Below are 16,750 nucleotides of genomic sequence, written 5' to 3'. Positions count from 1 at the left end.
GTTTGAATTTCATTAGTGAAATTGGTCTGAAGATTTCTTTCTTTGTTGGATCTTTGTGTTATTTAGGCATAAGCACAATTGTGGCTTCATAAAAGGAATTTGGTAGTGCTCCCTCTGTTTCTATTTTGTGGAATAGTTTGGATAGCATTGGTATGAGGTCTTCAGTGAAAGTCTGATAAAATTCTGCACTAAACCCATCTGGTCTGCTCTTTTTGGCTGGGAGACTTTTAATAACTTCTTCTAATTCTTTAGGAGTTACGGGGTTGTTTAGATGGTTTATCTGATCCTGATTTAACTTTGGTACCTTATATTTGTCTAGAAAATTGTCCAACTCCCCCAGAATTTCCAGTTTTGTTGAATATAGGATTTTATAGTAGGATCTGATGATTTTTTGTATTTCCTCATATTCTGTTGTTATGTCTCCCTTTTCATTTCTGATTTTGTTAATTTTGATACACTCTCTCTGCCCTCTGGTTAGTCCGGCTAAGAGTTTATTTATACTGTTTATTATCTCAAAAAACCAGCTTCTGGTTTTGTTGATTCATTGTATAGTCCTTTTTGTTTCTACTTGGTTAATTTTAGCCCTGAGTTTAATTATTTCCTGCCTTCTACTCCTCTTGGTTGTATTTGCTTTTTTTTTTTTTTTTTTTTTCTAGAGCTTTTAGGTGTGCTTTCAAGCTGCTGACATATGCTCTCTCCTCTTTCTTTTTGCAGGCATTCAGAGCTATGAGATTTCCTCTTACCACTGCTTTCATTGTGTCCCATAAGTTTAGGTATGTTGTGCCTTCATTTTCATTAAAGTCTAAGAAGTCTTTCATTTCTTTCTTTATTTCTTCCTTGATAAAGTTATCACTGAGTAGAGTGTTGTTCAACCCCATGTATATTTGTGCCTTTGTCATTTTTGTTGTTATTAAAGACCAGCCTTATTCTACGGTGCTCTGATAGGGTGCATGAGATTATTTCAATCTTCATGTATCTGTTGAGGCCTTTTTTTTTTTTTTTTTACCAATTGTGCAGAAGGCACCATGAGGTGCTGAGAAGAAGGTATATCCTTTTGTTTTAGGATGAAATGTTCTATAAATATCTATTAAGTCCAATTGTTTCATAACTTCTGTTAGTTTCTCTACGTCTGTGTTATTTGGGGAATTGAGTCCATTGATGTTGAGAGATATTAAGGAATAGTGATTTTTGCTTTCTGTTATTTTTGTTGTCAGAGTTGGAATTATGTTTGTGTGTCTCTCTTCTTTTGTTTTCATTTGAAGGAAAATACTTTCTTGCTTTTTTTAGTTTCCCTCCTTGTGTTGGAGTTTTCTATCTATTATCCTTTGTAGGGCTGGATTTGTAGGAAGATACTGTGTAAATTTGGTTTTGTCATGTAAGTATCTTGGTTTCTCCATCTATGTTAATTGAGAGTTTTTCTGGATATAGTAGCCTGGGCTGGCATTTGTGTTATCTTAGGGTCTGTATGACATCTGCTCAGGATCTTCTGTCTTTCTTAGTCTCTGTTTTGAAATCCGGTGAAATTCTGATAGGTCTTCTTTTCTATGTTACTTGACCTTTTTCCGATATTGCTTTAAATATTCTCTGTTTGTTTTGTGCATTTGTCACTTTGATTATTATGTGACAGGAGGAATTTCTTTCCTAGTCCAATCTATTTCAAGTTCTATAGGTTTCTTGTATGTTTATAGGCATCTCTTTCTTGAGGTTAGGGATGTTTTCTTCTATAAGTTTGTTGAAGATATTTACTGGCCCTTTAAATTGGGAGTCTTCACTCTCTTCTATAGCTGTTATCTTTAGGTTTGATCTTCTCATTGTGTCCTTTATTTCCTGGATGTTTTGGGCTAGGAGCTTTTTGTGTTTTACATTATCTTTGAAGGTTCTGTCGATGTATTCTATGGTAATCTCTTATATTCTGTTGGTGATGCTTGCGGCTATGACTCCTGATCTCATCCCTAGGTTTTCTATCTCAAGGGTTGTCTCCCTTTGTGCTTTTTTTAATTGTTTCTATTTCCATTTTTATATTCTGGGTGGTTTTGTTCAATTCCTTCACCTGTTTGGTTGTGTTTTCCTGTAATTCTTTAAGGGTTTTTTGTGTTTCCTTTTTAAGGGTTTCTATTTGTTTACTTTTGTTGTGCTTTATTTCTTTAGGTAGTTATATATGTCCTTCTTAAAGTCCTTCATCATCACCATAAAATTTGATTTTAAATCTAAATCTTGCTTTTCCGGTGTGTTTCGATATCCAGTATTTGCTTTGGTGGGAGAACTGGGCTCTGATGATGACAAGTATTCTTGGTTTCTGTTGCATATGCTCCTGTGCTTGCCTCTCTCCAACAGGTTGTCTCTGGTGTTAGCTAGTCTTGCTGTCTCTAACAGTGTCTTGACCCTCCTGTAAGCCTGTGTGTCAGCATTCCTGTAGACGTGTTTTCTTTCAGCAGGATCTGGGGACAGAGAGCTCTTCTCTCAGGTGTGTAGTTGCTCCTGGTGACTGGCTTTCATCTTTAGGAGCAGGCAGAAACCGGAAGGGTCCAGGGGGCATAGATGGCATTAAACAGTTTCCTCTTGGGTCAGGAATGTAGGCAGAGAGTAGTCTCCTCTGAGTTATCAAGAGTTGTTGTGGTTTGCCCTGGAGTTACCTGTATTTTGATGCTAATTCCACTGCCCCAAGGCCAGCTGTCTACTCTTGTACTCAGGAATCAGGTGACTTCACTAGATACTTCTCCCCATTGAATTTGTAAAATACAGGTGAGGGGCAGGTACAGGATAGAAGAAGGCCTGTCATTGGAGGGAGAAGGAAGAATGGGCAGGAGAGAAGTTTGAAGGAAGAGGAGGAGACTGTAACGGAAAAAGAGAGAGAGAGAGAGAGAGAGAGAGAGAGAGAGAGAGAGAGAGAGAGAGAGAGAGAGAGAAGCAGGCAGGACGATGGAGACTGACTTTAAGGTTCCACTCTTTGTATTTACAGGTTGTTATTAATGTTCCTAAGGGATGGATGATACAGGGCCTTGTATGTTTAGGTGGGCAATTATATCTTATCAATTGGGTCAAAGATTATTGTGTTGTGTGTTCTTTTATGTGAGGGTTTCAGTGTAGCAAAGTGTGCAGCAGCAGGAGACACTGGGCCGCCAAGGAGTTGGGATGTGCTTCTGCCAAGGTATTTGGCAGATATCTTGGGGCACTGCGGTGCCAGACCTAGCAAGGTAAAAGACAACAATACTTTTTTTTTAAATTTTTTTTATATTTTTAAAACAACAAGGAGTGTCTGCACTTCTGAGGGTCCAGCTCTCTCCCCCATGGGATTTAGGTGTAGGGAGATGTATGACAGGTTCAGTTCATATGTATGACAGGTTCAGTTCAGTTCTGGGAGCAGACCAGAACCAGCAGGTTCCTGCCGCTGACTACTCCTATATTCCTGTATCTAATGGCACTATGCAGTTTTCTCTTGGGTCAGCCAATATAGGCAGAGGTATGCAGAAGTGGTGGTCTGCCCTGTGCTCTCAGGATTGTCTACAATTCTGGGTGTTCAGCTCTCTCTCCCTACAGGATTTGGGTGCAGCACTTAAGTTACTTCTTGAAAACCTAAGTCAAATATACTAATTAATGTCTATACCTATGTAACCCATTGTACAGTAATTCATCTGTAAGAGCTTTTTTTTTTACAGCTTATACCTTGCTTTAAGGCTTTCTCATAAACCTTAGATTTTGATTATCATGCATGTAAATAGGTGCTATGAGATACAAATTTGTGTATCTGTTTGTTTTGTTAAAAATTTTATTGTTACTAAACAATCCTTTTTTTTTTAATTTTTTTTTTAATTTTTTTTTTTTTTTTTTGAGCTGGGGACCGAACCCAGGGCCTTGTGCTTGCTGGGCAAGCGCTCTACCACTGAGCTAAATCCCCAACCCCAACAATCCTTTTGTTAACAGGTAGCAAAGTGAACAAGTCAATCCTATGAGGCCCCACTCTGTAAAGTTCTCAGATGTGAGAGAGAGCACTGATGAGAGCAAATAACAAAGAGAAAATTTATTGAAATCAAAACTGACAGAATTCACAAAGAGGGTCATTTGGAGCTTTAAAGAAAAACACATAATGCAAAATTATACAGACATTTACCTTGTCTGCGTGGTCTGTGTAAACTCATGCTAAGAATGCAGTATTTAAAATGATGCATATGGAAGAAGTTGATAGGTCTGTGCTTATATTCTTCAGATCAAATTCCTAACATAATAACTAGAGACCAGCAATTTGAAAGGGAACAAGAAAATTTATACTGGGAGTGAGAGAATGGAAGAGAGACATGTTATACATATACACAAGCACACATGCACGCACACACACACACACACAACACATGTGTGTGTGTGTTGCGTGTGTGTGTGTGTGTGTGTGAGAGAGAGAGAGAGAGAGAGAGAGAGAGAGAGAGAGAGAGAGAGATCTAGCTTTTCATGAATTTAGGGAAAGAGTTATTTAACAAAGGAAGTGTGCGGAAAGAGTAGCACAGGAGAGTTAAAGCATCAGAAGATGAGTTTTCATGTACCATAGGAAGAAAATATGATTAAGAATCAGAAATACATATATCTATATATAGTTTTGAATTTGAGAAAATTATGAACTGGTGTGTACTCTGAATGAAATGCCCAAAATCCTTTTTATCTTTCTATAGTACCAAATTAAAATACAGATTAAATAATCCTCATCACACACTGCCATATTTGAATGAAGATAGAGACATTCTATGAATAAAAAGACATCTTCTGTTCCACCCACCATTTTACTGTCTCACTTTAACAAATGCTGTCAGGAAAGAGAACATGTTTAATCTCTTAGATTATTTTACATTGCATATGTGGTCTATGTAATTTTTGGGAGACATTTATATTGATGAGATCATTGCACATGTATAATAATAAAATCATAGGAAATAGTATTTCCATTTATCTCAATTTTGGATATTTTAAAATAAATAGCTCCTCATGAAGCATTGCACCAAATTTCTCTATGGAAAAGAGATTACCTCTATATATACAGCCCATCAATTTATATACCTCTTTATTCTTTCCCATCTCTTGTGATTAAAAATATAAATGCCAAGGATCTTCTTTGGAAGTATTAATGCATATAATAAATTAGACAGTGACTATATCTGCCTTCACTTATTTTTTTTCAGTTTTTAGTATGTTTCATAAGTATGTTTAAATAATCAACTTGTAACAGATAAATTTGGTTAGTAAGAGTGTGTGAGAGGGAGACAGAAGAAGAGAGAGAGAGAATACAACACCAGAAAAATAACAGCTTTTCTATAGTTTATTGTCAAGTCAAAGGTCTTTTTTCAAGTTCCTTAGAAAGAAATAATTATATATTGGATTTAGGTGTATATATAAATTTTTTTGTTTATGGAGATTAATACATTCATTATTTAGGTGATCATTACGAAGATAATAAGTAAGAATTTTGTGAATATTTAATAATTTAAATTAACAAAAGTCACTGGAATTGTTTTTAAAATTTCTGTTTTGCTATTCATTTTAACATTACATTTAAATTTTGGCTGCTTTCAGACATTTACACAGAGACAGAATATACATTTAATAATTTTCTTATTTATTAATAGACATATGTTTGATCATTTTATGATTGTATTTGGATTTTGAATTCAGCCTCTTTTGAGGGGCAACAAGGGAGTCCTATATTATAGGATTTTTTCATTGATTTTATTCACTTTTAATAGCCTCTGAAACTTGAGGTAGAAAATCGCAATCCTCAAAAGAAAAAAATGAAGACTGTTCCAAAGTGCTCGGGTAGAGTGTTCTAGAATTTTATTAGACACAATAAAGAAAATCTGGAATTGTTCCAGTGGGTAAGAGGTTTAGCTGCAGGAATTCTCTAGGAGGAAAAAATGCTCAAAGCACTTTTATTTAAGCAGGTTTTCCCAGGAACAGTGCTAGAATCCTTTCAATGAAACTAGTGTTCTTCATTCTAATCTTCACTGGCAGCTGCCATTTTCTAGACTAAAATATATTAGATTCACCTGTGCCAACACATGTTCTTCTGCAAGAAATACGTACAATGTCTACAACCAATTTTTTGTTGTATCATTTTGATTAATTTGTATCTTACTCAAATAAAATTCAGAAAATATATATAACAAAATCACCTGACAATTTTACACTTACTATGTGAATTTTAGTTAACAGTGTCAAGCAAATGTTCATTATAATGAAAAATAAAAAATATAAAATAGCCATAGTAATTTAGTGTTTGAGATAATATAAAATGTAGTGCAAAATATGTACTGAAGGAATCAAAATCAGAAGCACAATAATCACACGGAAATAGAAACCAGGGGTGGGGTTTGTATTTTGTTTGTGAGTGTGTTTGTGTGTGTGTGTGTGTGTGTGTGTGTGTGTGTGTGTGTATTTTGCCTGTATATAGATCAGTGCACCTCACACATGCCAGATACTGAAAGAAGACAAAAGTGGGCATCACATTCCTTGGATATTAGAGCTAAGTATTATTGCAAACTGCTTTTGAGGGGATCTGTAATCATTGCTTAAAACCATAAGCCATCTCTCTTTCAGAGAAACCAGAACATTTTCACATATAACACGAGGATGATATCACCTCACACCAGTGAGAATGGCTAAGATCAAAAACTCAGGTGACAGCAAATTCTGGCGAGGATGCGGAGAAAGAGGAACACTCCTCCACTGTTGGTGGGGTTGCAGACTGGTACAACCATTCTGGAAATCAGTCTGGAGGTTCCTCAGAAAATTGGACATTGAACTGCCTGAGGATCCAGCTATACCTCTCTTGGGCATTTACCCAAAAGATGCCCCAACATATAAAAAAGACACGTGCTCCACTATGTTCATAGCAGCCTTATTTATAATAGCCAGAAGCTGGAAAGAACCCAGATGCCCTTCAACAGAGGAATGGATACAGAAAATGTGGTACATCTACACAATGGAATATTACTCAGCTATCAAAAACAATGACTTTATGAAATTCGTAGGCAAATGGTTGGATCTGGAAAATATCATCCTGAGTGAGCTAACCCAATCACAGAAAGACATACATGGTATGCACTCATTGATAAGTGGCTATTAGCCCAAATGCTTGAATTACCCTAGATGCCTAGAACAAATGAAACTCAAGGTGGATGTATCAAAATGTGAATGCTTCACTCCTTCTTTTTTTTTTTTTTTTTTTTTCCGGAGCTGGGGACCGAACCCAGGGCCTTGCACTTCCTAGGCAAGCGCTCTACCGCTGAGCTAAATCCCCAACCCCCCTTCACTCCTTCTTTAAAAGGGGAACAAGAATCCCCTTGGCGGGGAAGAGAGAGGCAAAGATTAAAACAGAGAATGAAGGAACACCCATTCAGAGCCTGCCCCACGTGTGGCCCATACATATACAGCCACCCAATTAGACAAGATGGATGAAGCAAAGAAGTGCAGGCCGACAGGAGCCGATCGCTCCTGAGAGACACAGCCAGAATACAGCAAATACATAGGCGAATACCAGCAGCAAAACACTGAACTGAGAATAGGACCCCCGTTGAAGGAATCAGAGAAAGAACTGGAAGAGCTTGAAGGGGCTCGAGACCCATATGTACAACAATGCCAAGCAACCAGAGCTTCCAGGGACTAAGCCACTACCTAAAGACTATACATGGACTGACCCTGGACTCTGAACTCATAGGTAGCAATGAATATCCTAGTAAGATCACCAGTGGAAGGGGAAGCCCTTGGTCCTGCTAAGACTGAACCCCCAGTGAATGTGATTGTTGGGGGGAGGGCGGCAATGGGGGGAGGATGGGGAGGGAAACACCCATAAGGAAGGGGAGGGGGCGAGGGGGATGTTTGCCCGGAAACCGGGAAAGGGAATAACACTTGAAATGTATATAAGAAATACTCAAGTTAATAAAAAAAAAAAAAAAGGATATCACATATTTTGGTAGAGAATTTTATTTGTTTAGGAAAGCACAGTGAAGTCAACTTAGGTGATGAATAACCCTACAACAATTTAAAATGCTAATAGTTATAATCATAATGTTAGCATTCACTAGAGAAGGCTGGAGTCATGTCATATATGTACATTACCTCATAATTCTAAGATAAATAGAAGTAGCTAAAAAGCCACACCTGACAAGGAGCTACCCAAAGTGTTGTCTATGCAGGTGAATTTTGTCTTCTCAGTATTTGAGAGCCCTTGCTTAGCATTAGCTGGTGGCTCTATTCTATGAACTCATGCGCTAGAAAAACTTGTTTTGAGCAAAGGAACCACTTCAACAAGTCTCTAGTTCTAGTTTCTCAACTGGATTATTCTCTCAGTGCTCATTCCCTATTAATATCGGAGCTTATGATGTCCTTCTAATCCTTGTATAGTGTCCTGGTGCTTCATCTTTGTTGGAAAAGTTCATTGTAGGCAGAAAAAGAATGCTCTTATAATTTGTAATTTCACTAGTGGAAAATAACGTCTACATTTCATTCAAAAAAATGAAACCAAAAATACTTTCAAAATTCTAAAACATTGAGTCGATTCATTTAAAATAGTGTTGGCATATTAATAATAGCCCCTTCAATTTTTTTGTCTTGTGCAATAACAAAGTTGCCTTTTTTGAGGAGAAAATAATTGCAAGAGGAATAAACTTTTAGAGGAAATCTGAGGTCTTTGTTATTCTTGCTGTTGGTGGTTTTGCAAATGGACCTAAACGTCTGGTGATAGGTTACTGGCAGTGTCTATTCATAGGAATATCTGTTTTCAATGTTGCTGAGAGGGTCTATAACTTGTCAGAATAAACTCAAGCAGACTGGTGCTTGGGGTTCAGCCTTGAGACAACTGAGTGGTGGTATATGGAGTATCAGAACTCATATGCTTATTCAAGTAGAGCTTGAAGTAGCTTGTTGGACCAAGGACAACAATTCCATGGAGTTAGAAGATTCTCACTGATGATCTTTATGGTCAGTATCATGCTCACCATATTGTAAAGGTAGTGCTGGGATGACAGCACAGGATGGGGTTACTACCTACAGGAATGTACCATACTCAATGTTCTAAGGTAGTAGTAGGGCTAGAGTAGAAGGAGTAGGGTTGATAAAGGTAAACTGAACTTTTGAGTCCATGGCGCTTGGGGTGATGGAAGGAGTTCACATTTTTACCTGGAAGGAACGATATCCTTACCTGCTACTGTACACAGGAATGGAGCATGATGTGAAATCTACTTGTGGCGGAAAGTATCATTAACTAACCATCGGCATTGTAAGCTACAATGGCAACCTATGTGCAAAAATATGCCTCCAGTTTCAATAGTGGCAAAATGATTGAGGTAGTTACAAATTGTTTTAAATTCCAATACACGATAAGGTCCTATCCCTGGAACTGTTATGTGGACACAGAACCTGTGCTTAGTAAGATCATAGTTTCTAGGGAAAAATCTACTATTGTTGTTTGAAATGTACAAAGTATTAAAGTGACTTTGATTTACTTACTGTTAAACAAAAGGATTAATGCTTCTCTTAGCCTCATCAGAGGAGTTTCTTTATTTTGTTCTATGTATATAAATATTTTTATTGGACAATTTATATATTATATTTGCATTTCAAATGTTATCCCCTTTCCGGGTTTTCCCCTCTCCCATAACCCTTCCCTCTGCTTCTATATGTACCGCCCCCCAGTTAACCACTGCCACAACACTACCCTGACATTCACCTATACTGGGGATAAGATCCTTCACAGGACCAAGGGATTCTCTTCATATTGATGCCAGACAATGGCATCTTCTGCTGCATATGCTGCTGGATCCATGGGTCGCTCCATGTGTATTCTTTGGTTAGTGGTCTAGTCACAAGGAGCTCTGGTTGGTCTGGTGGGTGTAGTTCTTCCCATGAGGTTGCAAACCCCTTCAGTTCCTTCAGTCCTTTCTCTAACTCCACAGGGGCCCCATGCTCAGTCTGATGGTTAACTGCAAGCATCTTAACCTGTATCAGTAAGGATCTGGGAAAGCCTCCCAGGAGACATCCATATCAGGCTCCTGTCAGCAAGCCATTCTTGGCATCAGCAAAAGTGATTAGATTTGGTGGCTGCTTATGGGATGGATCCCCAGATGGTGCAGTCTCTGGATAGCCTTTCATTCAGTCCCTGCTCTACACCTTTTTTCCTCCCAATTTCTTCCAGTGAGTATTTTGCTCCCCCTTCTAAGAAGGACTAAAGAATCCACACTTTGGTCTTCCTTCTTCTTGAGCTTCATGTGATTTGTAAATTTTATCTTGGGTATTCCCAGCTTTTAGATAAGTAATATCTATTTATCAGTGAGTGCATAAAATGTGTGTTCTTTTGTGACTGGGTTACCTCCATCAGGATGATATTTTCCAGTTCCATCAATTTGCCTAAGAATTTCATGAAGTCATTGTTTTTAATAGCAGAGTAGTACTCCATTGAATAAATATACCAAAATTTCTGTATTCATTCCTCTGTTGATTGACATTTATGTTCTTTCTACATTCTGGCTATTATAAATAAGGTTATGATGAACAGAGTGGAGCATGTGTCATTGTTACATGCTGGACCATCTTTCAGGTATATGCCTGGGAGTGGTAGAACTGGGTCCTCAGATAGCATTATGTCCAATTTTCTGAGGAACCAACAGACTGATTTCCAAAATGGTTGTATCAGCTTGTAATCCCACCAATAATGCAGGAGTGTTCCTCTTACTCCACATTCTCCACAGCATATGTTGTAACCTGAGGTTTTCTTTTCCTCCATCTTTATTAACTTGGGTATTCCTTATTTACATTTCAATTGTTATTCCCTTTCCCAGTTTCTGGGCCAACATCACCCTAACCCCTCTACCTCCCCTTCTATATGTGTGTTCCCCTTCCCATCCTTCCCACATTACCACCCTCCCCCCAATAATCACATTCACTGGGGGTTCAGTCTCGGCAGGACCAAGGGCTTCCCCTTCCACTGGTGCTCGTACTAGGCTATTCATTGCTACCTATGCAGTTGGAGCCCAGGGTTAGTCCAAGTATAGTCTTTGGGTAGTGGCTTAGTCCCTGGAAGCTCTGGTTGGTTGGCATTATTGTTCATATGGAGTCTCAAGCCCCTTCAATCTCTTTCAATCCTTTCTTTCTCTGATTCCTTCATGGGAGGTCCCATTCTCAATTCAGTGGTTTGCTGCTGGCATTCGCCTATGTATTTGCCATACTTTGGGTGTGTCTCTCAGGAGAGATCTACATCCGGTTCCTGTCAGCCTCCACTTCTTTGCTTCATCCATCTTATCTAATTGGGTGGCTGTATATGTGGGGCAGGCTCTGAATGGGTGTTCCTTCAGCCTCTGTTCTATACTTTGCCTCCTTATTCCCTCCCAAGGGGATTCTTGTTCCCCTTTTAAAGAAGGAGTGAAGCATTTGCATTTTGGTCATCTTTCTTGAGTTTCCTGTGTTCTGTGCATCTACGGAAATTCGAGCATGTGGGCTAATAGCCACTTATCAATGAGTGCATACCATGTGTGTTTCTCTGTGATTGGGTTACCTCACTCAGGATGATATTTTCCAGTTCCATCCATTTGCCTATGAATTTCATAAAGTCATGTTTTTGATAGCTGAATAATATTCCATTGTGTAGATGTACCATATTTTCTGTATCTATTCCTCTGTTGAAGGGCATCTATGTTCATTCCAGCTTCTGGTTATTATAAATAAGGCTGCTATGAACATAGTGGAGCATGTGTCTTTGTTATATGTTGGGACTTCTTTTGGGTATATGCCCAAGAGAGGTATAGCTAGGTCGTCAGGTAATTCAATGTCCAATTTTCTGAGGAACCTCCAAAATGGTTGTACCAGTCTCTAATTCAGTAGTGCACCATCTGTTTCTATTTTGTGGAATAGTTTGGGTAGTATTGGTATGAGGTCTTCTATGAAGGTCTGATAGAATTCTGCACTGAACCCGTCTGGACCTGGGCTCTTTTTGGCTGGTAGACTTTTAAGGACTGCTTCTATTTCTTTAGGAGTTATGGGGTTGTTTAAAAGGTTTATTTGTTTCTGATTTAAATTCAGTACCTGGTATCTGTCTAACAAATTCCCCATTTCCTCCTGATTTTCAAGTTTTGTTGAGTATAGGCTTTTGTAGTAGATCTGTTGATTTTTTGAATTTCCTCTGGCTGTGTTTTTATGTCTCCCTTTTCATGTCTGATTTTGTTAAATTTGACACACTCTCTTTGTCCTCTGGTTAGACTGTGTAAGGGTTTATATATCTTGTTGCTTTTGGTTCTGTTGATTCTTTCTATGGTCCTTTTTGTTCCTACTTGGTTGATTTCAGCTCTGAGTTTGAGTTTTCCTGCCTTCTACTCCTCCTGGGTGTGTTTGCTTCTTTTTGTTCTAGAGCTTTTAGGTATGCTGTCAAGCTGCTTATATATGCTCTCTCCTGTTTCTTTCTGCAGGCACTCAGAGCTATGAGTTTTCCTCTTAGCACAGCTTTCATTGTGTCCCATAAGTTTGGGTATGTTGTACCTTCACTTTCATTCAATTCTAAGAAGTCTTTAATTTCTTTCTTTATTTCTTCCTTGACCAGGTTATCATTGAATAAAGCATTGTTCAACTTCCATGTATATGTGGGCATTCTTTCCTTACTGTTATTTAAGACAATCTTTAGCCCGTGGTGGTCTGATAGGACGCATGGGATTATTTCTATCTTTCTGTATCTGTTGAGGCCTGTTTTATGGCCGAATATATGGTCAATTTTGGAGAAAGTACCATGAGGTGGTGAAAAGAAGGTATATCCTTTTGTTTTAGGATAGAATGTTCTATAAATATCTGTTAAATCCATTTGGTTCATGACTTCTCTTAGTCTGTCTATGTTTCTGTTTAAGTTCTGTTTCCATGATCTGTCCATTGATGACAGTGGGGTGTTGATATCTACTATTATCGTGTGAGGTGCAATGTGTGTTTTGAGCTTTAGTAAGGTTTCTTTTATGTATGTAGGCGCCCTTGTATTTGGAGCATTGATATTTAGGATTGAGTTCATCTTGGTGGATTTTTCCTTTGATGAATATGAAGTGTCCTTCCTTATCTTTTTTGATGACGTTTAGTTGAAAATCGATTTTACTCGATATTACAATTGCTACTCCAGCTTGCTTTTCAGACCGTTTACTTGGAAAGTTGTTTTCCAGTCTTTTACTCTGCAGTAATGTCTATCTTTGTCTCTGAGGTGTGTTTCCTGTAGGCAGCAAAATGTTGGGTCCTCATTGTGTATCCAGTTTGTTAATCTGTGTCTTTTTATTGGGGAATTGAGTCCAATGATGTTGAGAGATATTAAGGAATAATGATTGTTGCTTCCTGTTATATTTGTTTTTGGATGTGAGATTATGTTTGTATTTGTTTTCTCTTTGTTTTGTTGCAAAACGATTAATTTCTTCCTTTTTCTAGGGTTTAGCTTGCTTACTTGTTTTGGGCTTTACCATTTATTATCCTTTGTAGTGCTAGATTTGTAGAAAGATATTGTGTAAATTTGGTTTTATCATGGAATATCTTGGTTTCCCCATCTACGTTATTTGAGGGTTTTGCTGGATAGAGTAACCTGGGCTGACATTTGTGTTTTCTTTGGTTCTGGATGACATCTGTCCAGGATCTTCTGGCTTTCACAGTCTCTGGTGAGAAGACTGGTGTAATTCTGATAGGTCTGCCTTTCTATGTTACTTGACATTTTTCCCTTACTGCTTTTAATATTCTTTGCTTTGTGCATTTGGTGTTTTGACTACTATGTGACAGGAGGGTTTCTTTTCTGGTTCAATCTATTTGGAGTTCGGTAGGCTTCTTTTATGTTTATGGGCATCTCTTTCTTTAGGTTAGGGAAGTTTTCTTCTATGATTTTGTTGAAGATATTTACTGATCCTTTGAGTTGGGAGTCTTTACTCTCTTCTATACCTATTATCCTTAGGTTTGATCTTCTCATTTTGTCCTGGATTTCCTGTATGTTTTAGACCAATATGTTTTTCCATTTTACATTATCTTTGACAGTTATGTAGATGATTTCTATGGCATCTTCTGCTCCTGAGATTCTCTCTTTTATCTCTTGCATTCTGTTGGTGATGCTTGTATCTATGGCTCCTTGTCTCTTCCTTTGTTTTCTATATGCAGGGCTGTCTCCCTTTGTGCTTTCTTTATTGCTTCTATTTCAATTTTTATTCCTTCACCAGTTTGATTGTGTTTTTCTGTAATTCATTCAGGGAATTTTGCATTTCCTCTCTATAGGCTTCTGCTTGTTTATTTGTGCTTTCCTGCATTTCTTTAAGGGAGTTCTTTTTGTCTTTCTTGAAGTCCTCCTCATCATGATCAAATGTGATTTTAAATCTAGACCTTGCTTTTCTGGTGTGTTTAGATATTTGGTGTTTGCTTTGGTGGGAAAATTGGGCAACTATGATGCCATGCAGCCTTGGTTTCTCTTGTTTGGGTTCCTGCGCTTGCCTCTTGCATCTTGTCTCTCCTGTTACCTTGTTCTGCTATTTCTGACAGTGGTTAGAGCGTCCTATAGGCCTGTTTGTCAGGAGTGCTGTAGACCTGTTTTCCTGTTCTCTTTCAGCCAGATATATGAACAAAGTGTTCTGCTTTCAGGTGTGTAGTCATTCCTGTCTACTGGTCTTCAGGTGTTCCTGTGGGTGTGAGTCCTGAGTCCATCAGGCAGGTCACTTGGAGCAGAAAACTGGTCTTTCCTCTGGTCTCAGGCCTGTAGTCGCTTCTCAGAGTCAGGTTTCAGCTCCCCGTGATGGCAACAACCAGAAGGGCCTGCCCTACCTTTGCTAAGGGCCCTGTGCACTGGGGTGCCAGATGGCACTAGACATTTTCCTCTAGAATCAGAAATGTGGGTAGAGAGTAGTCTCCTCTGGCTTCCCAGGCCTGTCTGCCCTCTGAAGTTCTAGCTCTCCCTCCCAAGGAATTTGGGTATAGGGAGCTGTTTGACTGGTTCCCTTCAGATCCAGGTGGTATCTGGACCACAGAGTTGAGTGCCCCTATCTTCCTGTTCCCAGAGGCCCTATACAGTTTCCTCTTGGGCCAGGGATGTGGGCAAGGGTGGGCAGTACTGGAGGTTCCTCCTGCCCTGCAGTCTCAGGAGTGTCCACCTGTCTGGGTGGTGAGTGCTCTCTCCCACAGGGTTTGGGAGAAGGGAGATGTGGGCCGAGATCAGCAGATAATCATAATATTATATGCATGTATAAAACTTTAAAAAATTATAGGCATTTGTGTATTATATGATGTTAAAGACATTTTTTATGAAAATTTAAATCAATGTCATATTATGTACACTGATGATAAGTATCACCAATATCTTTTCTTCCTGCAACTCTATCTATTCTTTCTTCTTTTGCCAATTGTTTCCCTTTACATTGTTTAGTCATAGACATATTTTCCTAGATTCTACATATGAGAAAAAAATCATTATCTATCTATTCAATCTGTGATGCTGTTTAATATAATTCTTTCCTATCACATCCTTTTCCTATCAATTAATGTAACATTATGAATGCATAATGTTCATAGCTGAATAAAAATTGACTACATATACATCCCCTGGTTTTTAAGTGTTCAACTCTTGAAGGTGTTACTGAATAGTACTATGAGGGTGAACACATCTCTATCTGTTATACTGACTTCAGTTCCTTATGGTTTATTCCCAAAAGCAATATACTTGAATATACTTAAATGCAAGAAAAATATATAATATCATTAGCAATTGTTGGAATGTTAATCAAGGCTATACCAAGATTCTGTATTACTGAGTCAGAGTGGGTATTAAATAGAAAGAAGCCATCTCTGTTACATTTTTGAAAAAGCCAAAATAAATGTATTTGCTTTTTTTCCTAAGGTACCACCCCTTTAACTTTTAAACACACACACACACACACACACACACACACACAGAGAGAGAGAGAGAGAGAGAGAGAGAGAGAAAGGAGAGAGAGAGAGAAAGGAAAGAGAGAGAGAGAGAGAGAGAGAGAGAGAGAGAGAGAGAGAGAGAGAGAGGTTGAACATAGAAAATTTGGCATAGTGGTATATCTATGATGTGATAGAATCACAATAGTATATTGAAGGAGAACTATCTTAACCCATTTTTCATTAAATAAGCTTCTTTCATCTTTCCTTATTTTCAATAATATTTTAATTGACTGTCACTGATAAATATTAGTCATATTTGCCTTTTGTGAGCAAATAAATGTTTCATCTTTTAAAGGATGCTAATAAAAGTTTACAAACCATGTGACCTATATGCTGTTCAGCCCCACATTTGAATATAGAAATGTATTATACTAAGGAAAGGCATATAATTTGTGTATTGTTATTTATTGTAAAATTCTATCAATGCTATACTATGAAAAGATCTAACAAGATATTTCTGTTAACTTGTACATGTTTAAAATTTGGCATTAGTCTAGATTTTACCATTGCAAAATTCTATCACTAACACTTAAATTAAATCACATTGTTCTTTCTGATGACGTGAATAGACTGAGAAATAACAGATTTTTTTCCATTTGGTTTTTTAAATCAGATATAGGTTAGAATTATATCTATACAAAATACCTAATTATAAGTGAGATTTTATAAATTTAAATATTTTTGTGATTGTTCCATGAACCTAAAGCTTAGAATAAGAGTTATAGTAAATTGCAGGGAACATAGGTTTAAAAACTTGAATAAAAATAGGCTTCAACATTTGAAATCACATTTTTGAAAAGAATAATGCTTAACATATAAATTTCCATTC

The sequence above is a fragment of the Rattus rattus genome, chromosome 3 (genome assembly GCF_011064425.1).
Source record: "Rattus rattus isolate New Zealand chromosome 3, Rrattus_CSIRO_v1, whole genome shotgun sequence".
Lineage (NCBI taxonomy): Eukaryota > Metazoa > Chordata > Mammalia > Rodentia > Muridae > Rattus > Rattus rattus.
This window is presented reverse-complemented; position numbering follows the sequence as displayed.